The sequence below is a fragment of the Fukomys damarensis genome, unplaced genomic scaffold (assembly GCF_012274545.1).
Source record: "Fukomys damarensis isolate Sample0158 unplaced genomic scaffold, DMR_v1.0_HiC HiC_scaffold_7, whole genome shotgun sequence".
In the NCBI taxonomy this organism is placed as follows: Eukaryota; Metazoa; Chordata; class Mammalia; order Rodentia; family Bathyergidae; genus Fukomys; species Fukomys damarensis.
In genome coordinates, this window is record NW_022900919.1 from 24,473,339 (window position 1) to 24,479,170 (window position 5,832).

Sequence of the window (5,832 nt, forward strand, 5' to 3'; positions counted from 1 at the left end):
TTTTTTTTTTTTTTTTTTTTTTGGTACCAGGGATCAAACTCGGGACCTTGTGCTTGCGCAGGAGGCAGTGGAACCACTGAGCTAAATCCCCAGCCCTACTTCATCTTTCAAAACATGTCCTTGGAGCTGAGGGTACAACCCAGTGCTAAAGTGCTTGCCTAGCCCGCACAAGACCCTGATTTCCCAAACAAAAAACAGGTCCTTGAAGAAATAAAAACCCAGGGTTTCTGGAAGGAAGGAGTAGAGCCCCAAGCAAGGCAGAGGCTGAGGGGTAGGCTGAGAGGGATGAGGGAAGACTCAGGGACAGGTGGAGAGTGGCCGCTGGGCAGTGAAGCTTGGCAGTGGAGCTTGGCAGGACCCTGGCAGGAAGGTGGCCAGAGGAGCACAACAGGGCTGTGGTGAAATCCCACAGGCTCCTTCTGCTCCATCCCGATCCCACTTTCCAGCTGTCGCGTCCTTAGCGGACCCATTGAATTACCTGGCAGGGTGTGCTTGCTGTACCACACTCAGGCCAAGTGACTCTTGACCCAGAAATGATGAGGCCGAGTCCTCAGGACCAGGGAGAGAAGCTGGAGGATGCTGCCCACTGTGGACAGATCCTCTCTGGCCACAGGGAACCCAACCTCTTGCCTGTTGGGCTTCTTTTAAGCTGCCCACGCTGAGTGGCTGTGCCACCCTGCTAGGCTGCTCAACACCTCAAAGTAAAGCCACCTGGGGTCTTGAGTGGAGTCAGTGCACACAGGTGTCTTTTCTGTAAGGCCCAAATGTGGACTTCGTCAAGCTGGCTCCTTCAAAGCTGCTTCTGGGAGACGAATAGTCACCAGCTGACCTAAAGAAAGCCTTCCTGGCACTTGCTGGGGCCCCATACCCTTTCCTCAAACTCATAAAATTTCAGCCTCTCGCTCAGACAGCACAGTCCTCTCTCGGGTTCCACACTGCTTTCTTGTAGGACCAATACATTCTTCACCTTTCTTTGTTTGAAATTCCTGAAGGCTGGGCACCAGGCTGTCACACGCAGGCCCCAGAACCCTTTTCCCTGTCTCTGCTTCCTCCAAACCTTCGTGAGCCCCCCCACAAGCCCCACAGGCCCAACTGGCCCTACTGCAGAGCTTTCTCCAGCTGCTGCAGGCCTCCCTGGAATGAGAACAGTATGGCTGGACTTCACCTGTTGGGACCTGCAGCCTTCCAGCCTCAGCCTCCTGACTCAGGAGGGCAGAGACACAGTGATTCTGCGGCTCAGGTGCACCTGGGCACCAGTGCACAGGTTTCTCCTCCATTTCTCACGGGCAAGCTGGAGGAACCCGGGTTGATCTCCAAGACTTCTGGGCACTGGCCACTCACCTAGACACCACAGAGTACAAATTTCTAAAACCTGGCCAGCTCTGCAGGAAACTGCCCAACATGGCCAGCACTGAAGACTGCCTAGTGCCCATTATTAATTCAGGAATTCAGGAAATGGTGTGAACTGGGGTAGAACTTGGAATGGGGTGAGGAGGGTGTGGCTGAGGAGGTGGAGAGGAAGGAGGAGTTCTGGAAGCACAGCTGTGTCCAGAGCAGGAAGTAGGGCTGCTGGCTGCAGGAGAGCAATGGTGCTGGGCATTACAAGCTGAACAGGGATATATCATAGAGGATCTTAGGTGCCAGACAAGAGGGTGGGCAGCGAGGACTTGGGAAGAACAAGATTTCAGGAGGCCCTGGAGAGGAAAGCAGAGGTGCTCGTGTTCTGAGCCTCTGGACTCCTCTGGACTCCCTTCTGTGAACTCCTCCTCCCCAGACACAATATGAGGCCAGCTTAGGCACAAGTTGCACAGGGCTGTGTGACTGGCAGAAGACTCAGAAGCTGGTGCTCATTGCAGAGCCAAGATTGGGTAGGTAAGAGGAAGGAGGCACACTGCTCAAAGTCAGTTTAGAGGGAGGACCAAAACACTCAAAATAAATTAGACTTTAACGCATTGCTTTTTAAAAAATCAAAAATTAATGCCAGCAGGACATGGTGCACACACCTGTCCTCCCAATATTGAGGACAATGAGGCAGGAGGATCACTACGAATTCAAGGCCAGCCTGAGCTACATAGAGAGACCCTGTCTCAAAAATCAATAAATAAATAGAGAGCCAGGGCTATGGTTCATTTCCCAGAACCACAAAAATAAATATTTTAAAAACTTGATCAATCAGGGCTGGGGATTTAGCTCAGTGGTGCCACCGTCTGCCTCACAAGTGCAAGGTCCCAAATTCGATCCCCAGTACCAAAAAAAAAACCTGATCAATCATAAACAGACTTGCAATTGCAAAATCCTGAGTTCAACCCCAGTACCAAAAAGAAAAGAAAAGAAACAGCTGGTCACAGGCCCAGCTGTCTGCTGTGAAGTGACCTGAAAGACCGAGAAATCCACCAAGAGTGATGGCACGTGCTTGTGGTCTCAGCGCTCAGGAGGCTGAGGCAGGAGGATTGCCATGACTTCAAGGCCAGCCTGAACTACATAATGAAGCCCTGTTTTTAAAAAAAAAATACAGAAATCCATGGCTAACAGTTGAGAGAGGGGGTAGAATTGGGGGAAAAAGATCAGGGAACATGAGACTTGTCCAAGGAAGAAGAATAAATGGATGTAGACACTGGAAAATCAGTTGGCAGGAGGAGTCCTGCAGGCAGGCAGTAGGCAGCTACAGAATCCAAGCATGGCTGGCTGGGTGCCGGCCCCTCCTAGAGCTCCAGGGATCCAGGCCTGGAAGGGTAGAAAGGTCTCAGGCCTCAGAGCTCACTTTCAGTCCTCTGCTACCTTAGGGAAAACTGACAACTTCTGGAGCAGAATTCTGGATTCAGTTGGTCAAGTGTTTTTGTTTTTTGTTTTGTTTTGTTTTGTTTTTTGAGACAGGGTTTCACTATGTAGTTGAGATTGACCTAGAACTCACTATGTAGTCCAGGCTGGTCTTGAACTCACAGCGATCCTCCTGCCTCAGCCTCCCAAGTGCTGGGATTACAGGTGTGCGCCACCACACCCGGCTTTTTGGTCAAGGGTTTGAATCCCACCTCCAATCAGTTGTGACTCTGGCCTTATGCAATACCTCACCCACACAATGCTGACAGTGAAGATTAACAAATGCAGGCATTTGGAGCAGGGCTTGACACATCCCTGCACCTGGAGGCAAGTCCTGTGCTCAGCCTCTTGGCTTCCGGGGAACCATGACCTTGGACCAGTCCAGATCTCTGTCTCCAGAGCCACTGCCAGCCAGGCCCTTACCTTGAGCACAGGTCTCCTGCTGCTGCATAACCATTACCACAGATTTAGAGGCTTAGAACAACACACATCTACCCCACAGCAATTTAGGGGATCCAAAGTCCCTGTGGACTTGCCTGGTTACTCTGCTCCAAGCCTCACAGAGCAAAGTCAAAAGGCCAGCCAGAGTGCATGGCTTATTCACAGGCAGGAGATTAGGGCATGGCAAGGAGGCTGGCCAATAGGCTGTGATCTGCCAATCAGGGAAAGCTGTCAAATCAGGTTTCTTCTGACATCAAAAGAAGGCTATAGGGCCTGGGATTTAGCTCAGTGGTGCCGCCATCTGCCTCTCAAGCACAAGGTCCCAAATTTGATCCCTGGTACCTACCAAAAAAGTAAAGAAAAGAAAAAAAAATTATAGAAGACAGCAACCTGGGTCCTTGTGGTCACTATCTTCTTGCATGCAGAGTATATTCTCTCTCTTCTTCTTTTCACTTCTACTTCTTTTCACTTCTTCTTTCCTTCTTTTATCTTTACTACATAAAACTGCTATGTTCAGTGGCTGTCTCCATTCAGTCGATCCAGAACAAAGGCCTGGAACAATGCACAGTCCAGCACCCGGGACACTCAGGCGTTGGGGGTGTATCACTTCCAAGCTCATTAAGGTTGCTGGTAGGGCTCTCGAAGTTCCACCCAGTTACAAGACCGTGGTCCCAATGCCCTTGCAGTTGCCGATGCGGCTGTTCCCAGCTCCCCGGGGCAACCTGCTTGCCTTAGCTTGTGCCTTCTGCAAAGCCAGCTGTGGTAGGAACAGACCTTGTGACTTGGGGATCTGCCTTAGCCCTCCTCTTTCTCTGACATCACTTCCTGCACCATCTCTTTGACTCCTCTCCCTTTCTCGTCTCCTTTTAAGGTCCCATGTGATTACACTGAGCCCAAAATAACCCTGTCTTACTGTCAGTGGGTTTGGACCTCAGTTCCAGGGCGGTGTCCCTTCACAGCTGTATGCAGACTGTGCCTGAATAAGCTGGAGACAGTCACCTACAGATTTTGCCACCAGCACCGGCCCTGCTCACATCTACAGGGGAGACAGCTGGCTGGAGCCGGATGGACAGGTAGCCGAGGATGGACCACAAGACGAGCATCAGGTTTGGGATGAATCACAATCCCAGGGTCACGTGAAGGTCCCTGCCACAGGCCTTTACTTACCTCTAACTATGAAGACCAGGGAAAGCAGACACATACTTCTTCTGCAGATGGAAACACTAAGGCTCACTGAGGGCAAACCACCTGCTTAGGTCACACAGGGGATCTATGGCAGGGTAGGACCACACATTAGGGCCAGCTGACACCACCCAGCTCCTCGGTTCTCCAGTGTGGCCCATGATGGAAGGTCACTGTGGACTTCACACAGAAGCCAGCTCTGGGGCTAAGGTCTAATAGGCGTCCAGGTGGCCAAGAAAGCAAGGCACATAGCATTCTCAGCCACTTCTGGTGGGCAGGACAGAAGGAAGACAGCTTTACCCTGAAGCCAGGGACAGTCCCAACACTGACCCCAGAGTCATTTCTGAGACCCCTGTCTCAAAGCACAGGAGAAGGTCACACCCGGAAGGATGTCTAGAAAGGCCTGCTTTACCTGGAAGTACAGTTACTCTTCTCTTCTAATGGGGCCACATCCCAACACACCTCTCACAAGGTGAAGTATTACAAGTCAAGAATGCATTGAGCCAGGCCTGGCGGCCCATGTCTGTAATCCCAGCACTCGGGAAGCTGAGGCAGGAGTATTCCCAGGAGTTTGAGGCCAGCCTGAACTACTTAGTGAGACCTTGTCTCAAAAAACAAAACAAAACAAAAGAATGCACTCAGTACACAGAACCCACTGAACTCCTCAGCTCAGCCTAGTTTCCCTTACACAGGCTCAGAACCCTGTGTTAGCCTGCTGGGCAGAATCGTGGAACATAAAGCTTGTTCCATTACGAGGTGCTGGGCACTTCATGTGATCGAGGGATGCGCCCACCTGTGGAAGGATGTGCTGCAGATCCAGACTATCTTCACCACCAGCCTGGGAAAGCATACAAATTCAGCTAGAATCGAGCTTCTACTGAGCTGGGATCTTTTCGAAGCCAGGAGAGAGCTCATATCATTTGGACCCCCAGGACAGCACAGTGGGCGGGGCTGCCCAGTTAGAAGTGCGCAGGACACGCCCATCAATCCCTACCAGTTTCCCTGTGTGTAAACAGATTCAGGAGCTCTGTTCCCCACCCTGCACCTGAAGAAAACAAGTTTGAAAACAGGTTCTGTTAATCTCACAGTCAGATCCTCATCTCCTGGCTTCCCTTTTTCTTCAGGTTTGCAAAATAAACAAGATGGCTCAGTAACTGCTCCTGGTGTGACTGTCTCCAAAAAAGACCATGGTGGGGACACAAGGGCTGTCTCCTTCCCCTAGACGCAGGGGGACGCGGTCAACTAAGAAGCTGAGGCTGGCCCGGTGGGGGTCGGGGAGGTCGGTGTCAGGGTCCCCAGGGCACAGGGCGAGGATCCCGGCACCAGGGGCGCCCGAGAGTCCTTCTGCCGGAGCACAGCTGAGCTGTGCCGCGGGGGCGGGCTGGTGGAGGG